Here is a 16,638-nt window from a genome sequence, read left to right as displayed (position 1 = left end):
CTCAAGAGAGAAGTCATCTACATTTCTATTTAAATTAAGAAATATGTAACAAATAAGGTATTATAAAATATTGTATGTGAATTTGGAGTTCTACATATCTAATAAAACAAAGACATCTTTAACTCCTTCCTCTCTAAGCCAAAAACAACAGCAACAACAAAATCCAAAAAAAATCCATGGGCAATATGGCTTCTTTCTTCCTCTACCTTCAGACTCAAGAAAGGAAATGAGCAAAGCATGAATGCAAATTGGACTAGCCAAGACTATAAACCAAATGGACTGTGAAACTTTGAGACATAAGAAGCCTACATGAAAGAGATTAGAGGTGCCCATAAAATTTATAGTTAAAAACTGCCTCATCTAAAGGCTTGGAGGAGATCCACTAGCAACCAAAGACAAGAGTTCTAGTTTTAAAGCACAGTTTTCAATCATAGCTGTCTTAAACATGCCATTTCTCATTACACAGTTGCCTCACATAATGAGTGTTAAGTAGCTTTTTGCCATAATGTCTCTTGAAAAGTAATACCACTTTTTGGACAATGACTCTTCCTTCCCCTTTTTCTGTATTACAACTTAGAAATTAAAGACATACTCAAAACATAACAAAATAAGTGATATTTAATAGACATACTCATTGCTGTACTCAATACAATAATTTCTATTCAGAGAATATTATAAAGAACAAATTAATAAATCGTGTACCACATTTGGATGAATGAGAAAAGTTTCGCTTTGCATACGTACACCAAGCAAGAGGACTGAAGATGCAGCATTCTTTAGGATTCCTCCATCTGTTGAGTGTGTACATTGCTTCTATGTTTCAAAGGTGCTCTTGTATTTCATCTTTATTTTGTCCTAACAATACCTTTCTGTGCTATGACTATTTTTTCAGCTGATTTTACTCTAAAACATGCCCCGCTCATTTCCAACTCTTTCCATAGCTCCCTGTTGCCCACAGAATGTAGGTGAAAACAGCCCAATGTCCCCTTTCCTACTGCTGTCTCTGTCACAGATCCCCTCCTCTTTCTTTTCCAAGTGCTCCAAACTGAGTCCCAGTACCCTGACCCTAAGTTCTGAGCCTTTCCCCCACTGCTCCTTCAGAATGGCTTGGCCTGCCACCATATCCAACAGTCAGGACCTCACTCTTTTTCTAAGGTTTAGTTCAAGCACTGAGGGGTCTATAAGCCTCCCCAGCCAATCCCTCCTTTTCTCTCTTTCTGTTTGTGCCTTCAATAAGCATTTAGTTTTTGCCTTTATAATCCCAGTGGCTGGCCCAGGAGTGCTATAACTATTTTTAACTTCAAGATAACCATGAACTCCCAAAGATTACCTGCCTTAAAGTCTACCGCCTAACTCTCCAGCACCTTCCAAAGAATGACTCCTTTGTATTCCTCCTCCACCAGCCACTACCCACTATCAAGTGTTCTCTTCCTTTTTTTTTTTTTTTTTTGAGGAAGATTAGCCCTGAGCTAACTACTGCCAATCCTCTTCTTTTTTGCTGAGGAAGACTGGCCCTGAGCTAACATCTGTGCCCATCTTCCTCTACTTTATATGTGAGACGCCCACCACAGCATGGCTTTTGCCAAGCGGTGCTATGTCTGCACCTGGGATCTGAACTGGTGAATGCCAGGCCGCCGAGAAGTGGAACGTGCAAACTTAACCACTGTGCCACCGGGCCGGCCCCTTCTCTTCCTCTTTTTACAAGTACAATAAACCATCCTATATTACATTACATTTACAAAGTGTTTTTATTTACTTTCAGAGTATTTATTTATACAAACTTGTTTTCATTGTTCAACTGACACATTTTTTAATCTGAAAATTATTTTGGTATCATAGATAATCATGGAATATATAATTTATTCCATTAAGATTAATGGAAATATTTTCTGACTTACTAACTTTTTACTTAGAGGTCAGGTTTTCAGGGACAGTAAAGTCATAAAGCAAAGGTTAGGTATGCTTACAAAGTATAATTACAAGAATCAAAGAGTCTAAGAAAAAGCCCTTTTAAAATGCTCATTAGCTTAGTAAGCCATGGCTACTTCTATAAAGTTAGACTGCAAGACTCAGCAGCAGAGACTCAAGAGTAAGATCCCAATTGGTTCTCCAATGCTACTACCAGGTACTGCTAAAAAGTTTTTCAGTAGTTTGTTCCTATATTGAAACCCTAGGGTATTCTACAGCAGTGGTTCTCAAACTTCAGCATGCATCATAATCATGTAAAGGGATCGTTAAAACACAGATTGTTGCACCTCCCCTCCCCACCCAGAGTTTCTCATTCAGTGGGTCTGGAGTGAGGGTCCATAATTGGGACTTCTAACAAGTTCCCAGTTGATGCTGCTGCTGCTGGTTCAGGAGTCATACTCTGAGAACCACTGAACTATGGTTAACATTGAACTGACACAACTTGGATGTTAGGGTGTAGGGGTTAACTGAGAGTAATTGACTGAGCATAGAAAAGCAGGCAGAGTTGAAAGCTATTAGTACAAATACCTTAACTTCTCCTTGACTGTCCTGAAGATGTATAAGGTGCCAGGCATAGGGATGGGATGTCATGGTCTGGTCACATTACCTTTCTTAACTTAAATGTTAAAAACGTCTAGAGGTACGAAGCATATTACTTGTTTAAGCTCAGTGGTCCTGAGCTTGAAACTTGTTCAACTTACCATAGACTCTAGAACCAGAACAGTGTTGTGATTAAGAGCAGGAGTTCTGGATTTAAATTACTTGTGTTCAAACCCTTGGCTCTTGTACCATCTTCTAATGGTGTGCCTTGGCAAGTTACTCAGCCTCTCTGGGCCTCATTTACTCTAAGAGTTAAATGACATCACACATGTATGGTACTTAGAACAGTGCCTAGTATGTGCACTAGTAAGTGTTCAGTATAGGTTATCTTTGATATATTATTATAAGACCATATCTCAAAGTCCTCCAGTTAGCATTTAACATCCTCCAACCTGCTTTTGAATCTTTTCTTTCATACTATTCCCCTATCGAACTCTTCTCTCTAGATATATGCCTTTCCAAATTATCTCACATTGAGCTCTTCTGCTTTCTTACCACCTCCTCTCTACAAGCATCAGTCCTTTTCCCTCTTTGACTATTTAAGTTTTAAACAGTCTCCACAGCTAAGCTTAAAATTTACTTTTGATGTAAAGTTTTCTCCTTAACCACTTCAGTCCCCAACATTCTTTCTCTCCAAGGAATACCCAAAGTACAATTTGTAGCAATCATTTAGTGCTCAGCACGTTCTTCCTGTTAGTTTTCTTTTTATGAGTTTGCCTCAACTACTAAAAGCTCTCTGAAGGCAGAAAGGACATCTGTTTTTATGAGAGAAGAAAATGTACTGTAGTGGGTTTCGAATCAGAAGGACCTAGGTTCAATACCCGGCTTTGCTACTGTGTGATTCAGACATGTTATTTAACCTCTCTGAGCCTCACTTTTCCATTTGTAAAATGTGAATAATATCACCTATATCTCACAGACTCTGGAACATAATAAACACTTGTGAATGATGATGATGATTATATTGTATTTCTTCATAATCTTGTAGCCCTCAGCAGAGCAACTAGCACACAGTAAGCACCCAAAATATAAATTGACTGGATTGAGAAGTTCCCCAAATCTAAAGCATTAGTAGAGGTCTATTAGTGTTGTCTTAACACTTCTCCTTTCTAAGAAGGAAAAAGAGAAGTAGTAAAGGCTATTCTTGTGATTATACTGGTTGGATGGTTTGCCCTATTGGGTAAAAGTCTTTTCATATGAGCAGCAGAAAGTATGTCTCTTCACTTAAAGTTCTTTTTTCTGAAGAGTTTAAATTACTTAAATATATATATTTTTTAAAATGTAAAATGACTCAAACTATTAAAGAAAATAGCAAAAACATTCATAATTATACTAGCTAGTATATTTTATATGCCGTGGACAGAAGGGTTTATCCTTAGTCAATCTACTTGGTTATCAGTAACATACATATTACTTTTATATAAAGAATTACAATCATCATGTGTATATAATTTTGTTTCCTGACTTTTAAATTTAATTTTTAATTTAATTATAAGCATTTTTCCACATTGCTACAGAGTCCTAATAAATACAATTTTAAATGAATTCAGTATTAAATATGACTCCGGTTCTCAACAAGTCTCCACCATGAAATACAGCAGAGTCCAGAAAGAGCAGTGGACTTAGCATCAGAAGGGATGGCTTCATAATTTTAATAATTACAGTAATATTGCTTGCTTATGTGCTTTACAGTTTGCAAATACTTTCATATATGTTCCTCAATCCAAGAAATGCTTATTGAACCAACACTCACCATATGATTCTTTAAACGACTGCCTAAGGACACTTAACTAAGAAGCAGAAGGCCAGGATTCAATTCAGATGATCTGACTTCAATGTGATTTCCACTGTAAGTCAAGGATCATACCATAGCTGCCTCTCATTTGTTAACTGTGATCTTGAGCATGTACTTTATTAGGCCCCTGTCTTCATCTATACCATGCATTAAGACTCTCTAAGGCAACCTTCTTCCAGCTCCGGAATGGTAGGCTTTTCACTATGAATGTGTAAAACTAGGATCAGCTTTGGCTTTAGCTATGAAACAAGCGAAACATGCTATGAGGTTTATGTGAGCAGTCAAATGATCTATCATGATTTATATACTGTCTTAAAAGGTGATTTCTAAAAACATTAAAAAATTAGAAGTCAGGTTTTATACATAAAGGAAATGTATTTGCTTAAAAGACAGACATCACAGTTAGTCTACTATATTCCGGCAACCCAAAAGAGGTTGCTAGAAAACACTTTTGAGACAAGTGTTACTCAAAAATGTCTGTGGACAGGTGCCAGTTCATGAACTGTTTGTTACAAGACCACATTGCAATAGGTACGTAAGTTGAGACAGGTATAAAAAATTGATAGTATGCATTTAGAAACCTTTGTAAGAATTTGAGTTTGCTATGATATACAAAGATGTGATCATTTCTTTTAAGGATTCATTTTTATTGTATTTTACAAAAGTACTGGCCTACCGCAAATTAGGGAAAAATGAACAAACAAAAACTTTGGTTGTTCAATCAAAAATAATTTGAGAAGCACTGTTCTAGAGAATGCATTTTATCCTGTATAAGTTTCCTTCAACTATACAACCCAAGGCGGTAAAACTAACTCAGATCCCAGGGTAATGAGGAAATAATATAAAGCCTCATAAATATGCTTATTTAAGACTTAGTTTAATTGTTAAGCATTGTGGTGAAAACTGAATAGTTGTCCACCAAAATCCATTCTCCCCTTCTTTATAGCAACAGAACTGTGGCAAGGCTGATGGCTACCTAGCTACATCACATTCCTCAGCTTTTCTTCATGGCCGTGACTGAGCTCTTGCCAATGGAATGCGTGTGGACACACTGTGTGCCATTTTCAGGTTTGGGTCTTCAAGACAGTGGGCATGCCTTCCCCACTTTCTTGTCCTCTTCTGCAGCTCAGAACTTAGAAGTGGCAGCTCAGTATAAGCTAGGACAATGATCAGATGGTGAAGCATGAATTGATAACTTACAAAGAAACTGGGCCACTGAATAAATTTATAGAGCAGGGCCACCCACCAGCCTGGTTGATCATCTCAGAACTGTTACTTGAAAAGGTAATAAACACTTATATTCCTTAAATCACTTCTATCTTGGGGTCTCTCTGTTGCAACAACTTAGCTTTAAATTTAGATAGAATGCACCTTTGAAATATGGTGTCCAATCAATGCCCCATACAGACCCTCTTGTACTATCACTCCAAAAGTAACAGAAGCTACATTTCACCTCAATGACTAAGTAACTACTCTTTACATGTAATATCAAGAGTTAGACCAATATGGCCTGGTTGTGCCATGGATGGTTTGTATATTCATTTGTTTATCTATTCATCTATTTACCAAGAATTCATCAAGTATCTATTTCATAAATGGAAGGCAATGTCCTTGGTACTGGGGAGACAATGGTGAACTTTCAAGGAACTTAAAATTGAGTGGCAGAGAATTACAAAGAAACACAAATTATAGATTAACATGATAAATGCTCTAATAGATCTACGCCAGAGTTTCTCAGCCTTGGCACTGTTGACATTTTGGACCGGATAATTCTTTGTTGTAAGAGGTTATTCTGTGTATTACAGGATATTTAATAGCATCTCAAGCCCCCTCCACCCACTAAATGCCAGTAACACCCTCCCACCACCACCACCCAGTCATGGAAATAAAAAATGTCTCCAAAAATTGCCAGATGTCTCCTGGGGAGCAAAACTGCCCCTCCACCCCAAGAACAACTGATTTAAGTGTAAAAAACTACAACAATACAAATCTAAGGCACCTAATCCAACCTTACGGGAGGAAAATGGGCCAATTCAAGGAAAAAACTTCCTAAGGAAGTGGCATCTAAGATGACACTTGAAACATATGTTCAATTTCCATTCAGTCATTTAACAAATATTTGAGTGCCTACTATATTCAAGGCATTGTGCTGTGTGGTAAGTGTACAGTGGTGAACAAAACAGACACATTTCTGTTATGTGTTACAGGGATCATAGTCTAGTGGGGAAGATAGATAATAAATAAAAAATAACTAAAATGTTATAAGGGAAATGAATAGGTTGCTATGACAGGAAATAACTGGAGAAAGAATCAATTTTAGGTAGAGTGACATTTACACCAAGTTCTGATGGTGAGAAGCTGCTAAATGTGTAAAGAGAAGAAAGAGCATCACAGGCAGAGCCTGGTGTGTTTAAAGTCCTGAAAACCAGTGTGGGTGATGTTAGTGGCAGAGTGCTGTGAGATGCAACTGGAGTAAGCTGGGACCAGACCATGTGGAGTGTTAAAGGCCATGATAAGGAGATTAGGCTTTAAATGCTATGAAAAGTCACCAAAGGAGTTTAAGCAAAGGAGAAATACAACCCAATTAAGTTTTAAAAAATCACATTGGAAAATGTGGAAAATCACAGTGGAAAATGGATTGGAGGGGAACAAACGCAGCTTCAACTGAAGTATAAGCAGTGGAGAGGGAGAGAAGTAGATGGATTTGATATGCATTTTTGAGGAAAAATTGACAGGACTTGCTGTTTGTGGGGGAAAGGAAGGTTTCTGGCTTAAGCAACGTAGTGCCATTTATTTTTTATAAGAAAGTGAGAAATGATGGAGGTCTGACCTAAAGCAGAGAAGTGGAAAGCTAAGAGATTTTAAGGAAGTGGAAGTGACTGAATAAGTGGTGGAATGACTGGTTATCATGGGTGGAAAAGAAAGAGGAGGCAAGGAGCCTCTCAGGTTTCTGACTTGGACAACTTGGTTGATGGTGGTATCATTCATTCATGAGATAGGAGACTCATTTCCGAAAGTTGGCAGCAAAAAGAAAATGTTATGCCTGGTAGACATTTCTCTTTACCTGTCCCACAGTGGACACCTCAAATAAAATGCATCCAAACTCATCAACTAGGAAGGGGTCAGATTCTCCATAACTCACCTTTCCAAAACTCATACTCCACTTGTTGTCACAATAGCCTTGATCCAGGCCGAAAAACCTACTCTCTACTACCTAGGTGAACCTATGTGCCTTTTCTCATGTTATTTCCCATACTTAGAATGTCTTCTCAAAACACCCTGACCTTCCCAAATCATTTCTGTCTTCAAAGCCAGTGTCATCTCCTTTGCCATCTCCCAGCAGGAAGTAACCTCTTCCACCTCTAAATTCAGAGTACTTAATCTCTACCACTTTTATACACTTAACATCTCCGACCTTGAATTATATTTATGGCAACTTATCTCTCTCATCAGCTTTTAGGACGGGGAGCAGGATTTGTCTATTTCTTTTTCTTCCACAGGTACAAAGATGCTGTCAAATACACTGAATAAATACTTACACGCATATATACTAAGTATGACATCTTCAAAGCACCTTCTGCTATAAAGTACTATGGCCAGACATTCAACAGGTCATTAAAGCTCTGGGCTTAATTGCCAGGTGCCACATATTTGAATAACTTGGTCAACTTTTAAATTTCCTTATCTATAAAATGGGTATAACTGTACCTACTTCATAGGGTTGTTGCGGGAATTCAATGAGATAAAAAATGGGTATAACTGTACCTACTTCATAGGGTTGTTGGGGGAATTCAATGAGATATAAAATGGGTATAACTGTACCTACTTCATAGGGTTGTTGGAGGAATTCAATGAGATAATGTGTATGTACTATCCTAGAATAAAATAAATACTCCATAAATGTTATTTAACATTAAAACTATAATGCATGTACCACATTTGTATTACCACACATCTGAGTAAGAGGCTACATGGTATAATAGAGAATATGAGTAGCAGAGTCAGAGAGACTTCACTTTGCTATTTATTACCTGTGAGATCTGGGCAAGTTATTTGACTTTTCTGAGCTTTAGTTTCATTATGTGTAAAATGGGGATAATACTCTCTGTATTACAGTGTTGTTTCATTAAATTAGATGACAGTATATACTAAGAGCTAAAATTGTACATTTCCAAGAACAAGACTTATAATTAAAGATCTCAGTCAATAGCAGTATCTTGAAGGAGGCTTGTTTTTCTGATTGAAATAATAAGACCACATATAGATTTGACATCTAATTTTCTCTCCACCATCAGTGCTTATCAAAAGGATTTAATGAGCTGAGGTTTTCAAAAATCTTTACTATTAGTTGGTGAAATTCAGGTAAAGATTCACAGATTAATTTAGAATAAAAATGGAGCCAATGATTGAATAACCAAATCAAAATGAAACAACACTGAATAGAGAAAGTGATCATTGCAAAAGACAAGGACTAATGTCTGTTTTATTTATAAGAAACATGAAAATGCAATAACTTCCCAGTTCATCTGGAAAGAGGGGCAGGCTATAGACACAGCACAGGCACTGAGGTCAACTTGGCAGTTAACTCTATGATAACTACAGACCAGAAAAGAGGTGAAGAGCCAAACAAAATGAGTGTAATTTCCAGAATCAGAATGTTATGAGTTAGAAGAGGCTTTAGTGACTTAATATTAACAAACAACAGTGCAAAGGTTCTATAAAAAAAGGGTTTTGTGGGAGAGTAAGTCTAGGAAACTTATAAGGCTTATTAAGATTCTCAGATGTACCATGGAAAAGAAACCTGTTTAATATTTTAAAACTGATATTTCCTTTATTTATTTGACCACAGAATCCTTTTAAAAAATAATACCTAATAACACACTCCGGACTAAGGAATATTTCTTTCATTTTAGATATGAAAACCGACTCCCAGAGAGGCTAAATGATTTGCTTACGGTGGCACAGAAAACAACAGTGGGAAAGGGGACTCAGATCCTTATTTGACTCTCAGTCCTACTCTCTCGTCATTCTACTGGTACCTGGTGATATATAAGAAATAAAGCAAAACTGGGTGTCCCAACATTAAAAGCAATTCTAGGTTAAGCTAGGCATGTAAAACAAATTACTGAGGATTTTCTTCCTCCTTAAATAAACAGACTAAGTCTGTAAACATGGTTGTACTTATTATTATTCTTCAATGTTTCTGTTCTTCTATTGTAGTGGTAGTGAAATACCTATCCTTGCAGTCTGCCATTTTCTCTTTAATAAGAATGGACTTCCCCTCCCCCCAACTTTTTTGCCCATTATGTCTACAACGTCAGCTGCATGACTGATTTATGCTCTCATTCCAATCAACCAGTACTCCTATAGTGATGCGATAGAACCCTGATCTTAAAATAAGCTATGCACATTCATCTGGGAGATGTGGCAGAGTGCCAGGGATACTTAAAGTCACAGGACAATCCTGGTACATCCTCTTTTTTAAAAAATTTTTTTTCCTCCTTCTCTCCAAAGCCCCCCCCCCCCAGTACAGAGTTGTATATTTTAGTTGTAGGTCCTTCTAGTTGTGGGCGCACGTGGGACACTGCCTCAGTATGGCTTGATAAGTGGTGCTAGGTCCACGCCTAGGATCAGAACTAGTGAAACCCTGGGCTGCCAAAGCAGAGCATGCAAACAACCATTCGGCCACGGGGCCTGCCCCCTGATGCATCCTCTTTAACCACTGTTTTACTAAACAATTTATTGGGGGTAGGGGTGGGGAAGAATTATTACATGAAAACACATTATAAATCACAATACAAAAAGTCACAGGAATTTTTTTTTTTTTTTTTTTGGTGAGGAAGATTGTCCCTGAACTAACATCTGTGCCAATCTTCTTCAATTCTGTATGTGGGACGCTGCCACAGCATGGCTCGCTAAGTGGTATGTAAGTCTGTGCCTGGGATCCAAACCCACAAACCCTAGGCTGCCGAAGTGGAGCGCACAAACTTAACCACTATGCCACCAAGCCAGCCTCCAAAAGAATCACATGAATTTTTAAGATAGAAAATTTTTCAGACATCAAAGGAATTTCACAGTTAAGACAGGATCCCTTGAATGATGGTCCCAGGCCTCTCAAGGTTATGCCTACATACTCTTCTGATGGACGTCATTGGATATATATTCCACAGGGATCTAATTTTAGTTCTTAACTACAGCTGAAGGTCAGCCACCTAAATCTGATAGTTCTAAACTTTTGCCCTCTGTATACAGCACATGTGAGTGTGTGAGCATGTGTGTTTGCGTGCAGGACAGAGACAGAGAGGTCTTAAATTCTAAAATAAGCTTACTATAATTAATAGTTGGAACAATGTTGTCAATTCCACTATTAAAAAATGGTATTTTACAAAATATTAAACAGTTAATGACTTACTGCCAGAATTCTAAAATGTGCTTTTCATAAAAGAGAGAGAGGATTCTGGAGGTCAAATTTGGAATTTCTTTATAAAAAACTAAAGAGATTTTCTAAATGAATATTCATGCAGCTGGGTCCATTTATTTAGCTTAATATTATGTCTATACACTTTAGGGTTTTTTCCTACTTGTAGTATGGGAGGCAATGGTAATTCTCACCTTTTATTTAATGGATACTGTCCTTGTGAATGAGCTTTTACCTCACTTCCTAAATTTCACCTCTACTTCCCTTGTTGCACATGTACATTTTTCAGTAATGCAATCTTTCTGGCTATGTTCTATATCATGGTGATCCTGCCAGGAAGACTGAAAAGAGAGTTCAGAGTAACAACAATTATGTGAGTTTGGCTCAAGTTTCTTTCTAATTAGCAATCCTGAGAAAGACATGTTGCATCATCAAGAGTTCATTAACAGATGGGAAAGACAGCTTAGGTGTAAATGAAAGCTTACAAAACCAATCAACTGCCCTTCCTTTCTTGACTGAGGGCAGAAATTGGCATGCCAAAACTTTTTATTTCTCTTCAAATACAGTACCAGCCAACTCTGCTTCTCTTACTACTTAAGTAGGAGTCCTTATTTTTCAGAAAACCCTTCTCTCCACTATGTATATAGACCATATTTTAGTATTTTAATATACTGGCAAATACAGAAGTATCATCATTTGTCACATATTAGAATTTAGCAAATAAGGGATCATTACCTCATTTAATCTTTAGTGAGTTCTTAGCACAACTATAGTTTGATTATGTGGTATACTAGCAAAGCTGGAAGATGGATGCTCTGTCATAATGTACACCTCATATCTTGGTGGCTGATAGATAGATCCTGGTCCCATGGATCTCTATAGCCCCTTTGCCTTTTTCACTGTATCAAAGTCTTTCCTATACACAGTCTCTGTGGAATTTATTTTGTCTCCAATGTGATCTATCCCACATCACTCAACTATTTAGTCTGAACTAGTTATTCTCTCTGAATCCCCAGTTCTCAGCACTAGTAGCCCAGGAACATATAGAGAATACTTACGGGCTCTGATGATAAGCTGACCTTATGGACTGAATGTCTGTGTCCCCCTTAAATTCATATGTTGAAGCCCTAACCCACAATGTGATGATATCTGGAGAAGGGGCTTTGGGGAGGTAATTAGGGTTAGATGAGGTCATGAGGGTGGGGCCCTGGTCAGATGGGATTAGTGCCCTTATAAGAAGACATGCCACAGAGCTAACTCACTCACACTCTCCCCTCTCCTTTCTCTGCACAAAGAGGTCATGCGAGCACACAGTGAGATGGCATCCACCTACAAGCCAAGAGAAGAGACCTCAGAATGAAAGCTACCTTGCCAACACCTTGATTTTTGACTTTCCAGCCTCCAACCCTGTGAGGAACAAATTTCTGTTGTTTAAGCCACCCACTCTATGGTATTTCGTTCTGGAAGCCTGAGCAGACTAAGATAGCCAAGAACAGGGACAAGAAGAAATTCTCTCAATGAGACAGTTGTGAGATTTTAGAGGTCTTCACAGGCACAGGAACACACTACTGGTATAGCAGATAAAGCACAGAAACACACTATTTTGGGTCTTTCTAGTCCCTAGTTCTACTATTTTCTGAACTTGGATCTGGAGCAATTTTTAATCTATCTGAGGCTAAATTTCCTCATGTGTAAGGCAGAAATATATGTATTTCACAGAGTTATTGTATTTACTTAATTTAGATAGCATCTGAGCAAACACATTGTAAGGTGTAAGACATCTTATATGTTACCTATTGGGAAACAGTACAATTGAAATAAAGAAAGCACCTGGGTTCTGGGGCAGGCCCGGTGGCGGAGTGGTTAAGTTCACACCTTCCGCTTCTCGGTGGCCTGGGGTTTGCTGGTTCAGATCCTGGGTGTGAACATGGCACCGCTGGCATGTCATGCTGTGGCAGGCGTCCCACATATAAAGTAGAGGACGATGGGCACAGATGTTAGCTCAGGGCCAGGCTTCCTCAGCAAAAAAGAGGAGGACTGGCAGCAGTTAGCTCAGGGCTAATCTTCCTCAAAAAAAAAAAGAAGCACGCACCTGGGTTCAAACACTAGCTTTGTCCCTTGTGGCTATGTGATCTTGGGCAAATTTCTTACAAACACTTGTGGCTCATCTCCTCATCTCTAAAAATAGGCATAACATCTAGGGCTTATAAATATTAAATGAGATGATATATTTAAAAATCCCTACCATAGCGGTTGGGGTAGGATAGAGGCTAATGTACATTACATCATAAAGATGGCCAGATGAACAAACAGATCAAAAAACATTAACAGGCACACTCTACATAGGCACAATAGGGCTAGGAAGTTTTTATCTGTACAATACTTGCCTTCAATGGCAAAGCCACCTGAGAAAGGAAAGTACTGATGTTATAACACTGCAATTTTGTATTAATTTTATAGATTCTATAGTGTCCATTCGGAATCTACAGAGTTCATAACTGAGTACTTGTGTACACAATCCTGATACAAGCACAAAACTCAAAATGCTCCAAATTTAAAATTCAAGTACACGCAAATTATTCAAGAGACATAAATTCCAACCAAGTGAAAAGAAGTCTATTTTGGGTTGGGGAGCTATAAAAGCACATGACTCAAGTTATTAATAATATTAGAGAGACTGAACATATGTAAAATAAATAAGGAATGTAAATATATAGCAATTTAGACCAAGTATGGAAAGACTGAAGGAAATTTAGCCAGAGAAAGCTTCTTGATAAATGTGAGTCTTGGGTACTAAGCGGGGGAAAAAAAATGAAAGAGACAGAGTGACAGAAAGGAGGTAGGAGGACAAGCCAAATGGTGGACAAAGGCAAAGGCAGAGAGGGATATGGGTAAGGTAGGAGGATCAACCAAAGCAGATTTGGAATTCATATAAGTAAAAGCTTTCTAACAATTAAAGTTATCCAACAGCAGAGTGGCTGCTGTGAGCTTCCCATTACTCAAAGTATTCAGTCAGTGTGATGACCCCTGGTGTGAGATAGCTTAGAAGAAACCACGGCACTGGAAGACATTGTGGGTCCCTTTCTACACTGGGAGTTCCCTGAGGAGGAGCCCTGCAAAGACGATCACTGAAGGCAAACAAGGAGACAGAGGCTGGTTTGAGTCCCAGCTCTTCCACTCATCCGTTGTAACCTTAGGCAAGTCAACCTCTCAGTTTTTCTTCTATAAATGGGGAAGTTGGAAACACTGGAAATGTCTGGTTAGACATGAACTCTTTTAGGTGCCTAAGAGTTTTTAATTAGTCGAAGATGCACAAGTTCTCCACTTTCCTTAGTACATGATCAAACTTTTTAAGGAAGAAAAGAGGTAACTGCTGAGAAGAAGAAACCTTACATTTTCAGCAAAAAAAAAAACTGAGGAATCTGAAAAAAAAAATCTGCAGCATGCCTAACTCCTATAGGTCAAGTACTATACTGCTTATGGGGAGAGCTGACACTAGATATCCTCCCGAGTTATTCTATCCAGTCATTTACACTGCAAAGCATGCTCTTCTGTTTCCTGTCAATGCCAATAATTAGTTCAATGTCAAAGCTTTGTTTATGCTCTGCATCAAATCTCAAATTTTGAATGCCTAAAATCAGAAAATGAATAGAATCGATTCATAAGCTATACAACAAGTCAATTCAATTATTAATGAGTAGCAATACAGTGTCGCAGATGGGCTGTGTAGCCAGAATGCCGAAGCTTGTATCATGGCATCCCACTTCATTAATTTCGGTAAGCAATTTCTCTGAGTGCCTTAGTTTCCTCATCTCTAAAATAAGCCAAATAATAGTACCTACACTTTATAGCCTTGTTGTAAGGATTGAATGTGTTAATATTCATACAGTGCTTGGAATGATGATGACCACGTAGTGTATGTTATCTACTAGTATTTAATAACAGCTTTATGAAGATATAATTCACATATCATAAAGTTAACCCATAAAGTATACAATTCATTGGTTTTTAGTATATTCACATCTGTGCAACCATTATCACTATCTAATTTTAAAACATTCTCATCACCCCAAAAAGAAACCCAATACCCATTAGCAGTAACTCCCTATTCCCCACTCCCCCTAGCTACTGGGCAACATTAATTTAATTTCTGCCACTACAGATCTGCCCATTTATAGACATTTCATATAAATGGAATCATAGACTATACAGCCTTTTGTGCCTGGCTTCTTTCACCTTGCATAATGTTTTCAAGATTCATCCATGTTGTAGCACTTATCAGTTACTTTTTTCTTTTTTATAGCCAAATAATATTCCATTGTATGGAGATAACACATTTTGTTTATCCTTACACAAGCTGATGGAAATTTGGGTTCTTTCTACCTTTTTGCTATTATGAATAATGCTGCTGTGAACATTCATGTACAAGTTTTTGTGTGAGCATATATCTTCATTTCTTTGGGGTAGATACCTAGGAGTATAATTGCTGGGTCACATGGTAACTTTGTTTAACCTTGTGAGGAACTGCCAGACTGTTTTCTAAAGTGGCTGCACCATTTTACATTCCCACCAGTAACGTATGAGGGTTCTGATTTCTCCACATCCTTGCCAACACTTGTCATTATCTGACTTTTTTATTCTAGCCATACCAGTGAGTGTGAACTGATGTCTCATTGTGATTTTGATTTGTATTTCCCTGATGATTAATGATATTGAATACCTCTTCATGTGTTTATTGGCCATTTGTATATCTTCTTTGGAAAAATGTCTATTCAGATCTTTTATCCATTTTAAAACTGGGTTGCTTTTTATTACTGACCTCTTTATATGTTCTAGATACAAGTCTCTTATAAGATATATGATTTGCAAATATGTCTCCCATTCTGTCAGTTGTTTTTTTCACTTTCTTGATAGTGTGCTTTGAAGCACAAATGTTAACTTTGATGGAATCCAATTTATATATTTTTGTTGTTGTTGCTTGTGCTTTGGTTTCATATCTAAGAATCCACTGCTAAATCCTAGGTCATGAAAATTCATTCTTATGTTTTCTTCTCTGAGTTTTATGGTCTTAGCTCTTACATTTGGGTCTGATCCATTTTGAGTTAATTTTTGTATATGGTGTGAGGTAAAGGTTTAACCGCATTCTTTCATATGCGGTTATCCAGTTGTTGCGGCACGATTTCTTAAAAGACTATTCTTTCCCCATTGAATGGTCTTGGCACCCTTGTCAAAACTTTGTTGACCATGGACACACGGGTTTATTTCTGGACTATTCCACTGATCTACATCTATATACAGTCATGTGCCACGTAATGATGTCTTGGTAAACAACAGACCACATATACAATGGTGATTCCATAAGATTAGCACCATTTAGCCTAGGTATATAGTAGGCTTAACTGTCTAGGTTTGTGTAAGTACACCCTATGATGTTTGCACAACAATGAAATCACCTAAGGATGCATTTCTCAGAATGTATCCCCATTGTTAAGCGATGACTGTATATATATTTATATTTACCTATCCTCATGCTTGTACTACACTGTTTTGATTATTGTTGCTTGGAAGTAAGTTTTGAAATCAGGAATTGTGAGTCCTCCAAGTTTGTTCTTTCCAAGATTGTTTGGCTATTCTGTATCTCAGATTCATTCATAAGATTCCATATGAATCTTAGAACTGCCTTGTCAATTTCTACAAAGAAGCTACCTGGGATTCTAAAAGGTATTGCATTAAATATGTAGATCATTGTGGGAATTACTGCCATCTTAGCAATAGTTACATCTTCCAATCCATGAATGTGAGATATTTGCCCATTCATTTAAATTTTCTTTAACTTCTTTCAACGTCTTGTAGTTTT

The 16,638-nt window shown here is 37.6% G+C and overlaps 1 protein-coding gene across 12 annotated transcripts in view; it reads right to left on the bottom strand.

The window, feature by feature from the left end:
- The window catches only part of RIC8B (RIC8 guanine nucleotide exchange factor B), a 105,940-nt gene that overhangs the window by 71,907 nt on the left and 17,395 nt on the right, over positions 1-16,638 (bottom strand). The window contains exon 1 of one of the 12 annotated variants that reach the window (XM_023631043.2): positions 12,612-12,725. The exons of the other annotated variants lie outside the window; for them this stretch is intronic. The gene's annotated coding sequence lies outside the window, so the exon portion shown is untranslated. Of the gene's footprint in view, positions 1-12,611; positions 12,726-16,638 lie in introns of those variants that run through there. 12 annotated transcript variants of the gene reach the window in all.

The sequence above is a fragment of the Equus caballus genome, chromosome 28 (genome assembly GCF_041296265.1).
Source record: "Equus caballus isolate H_3958 breed thoroughbred chromosome 28, TB-T2T, whole genome shotgun sequence".
In the NCBI taxonomy this organism is placed as follows: Eukaryota; Metazoa; Chordata; class Mammalia; order Perissodactyla; family Equidae; genus Equus; species Equus caballus.
This window is presented reverse-complemented; position numbering and strand designations above follow the sequence as displayed.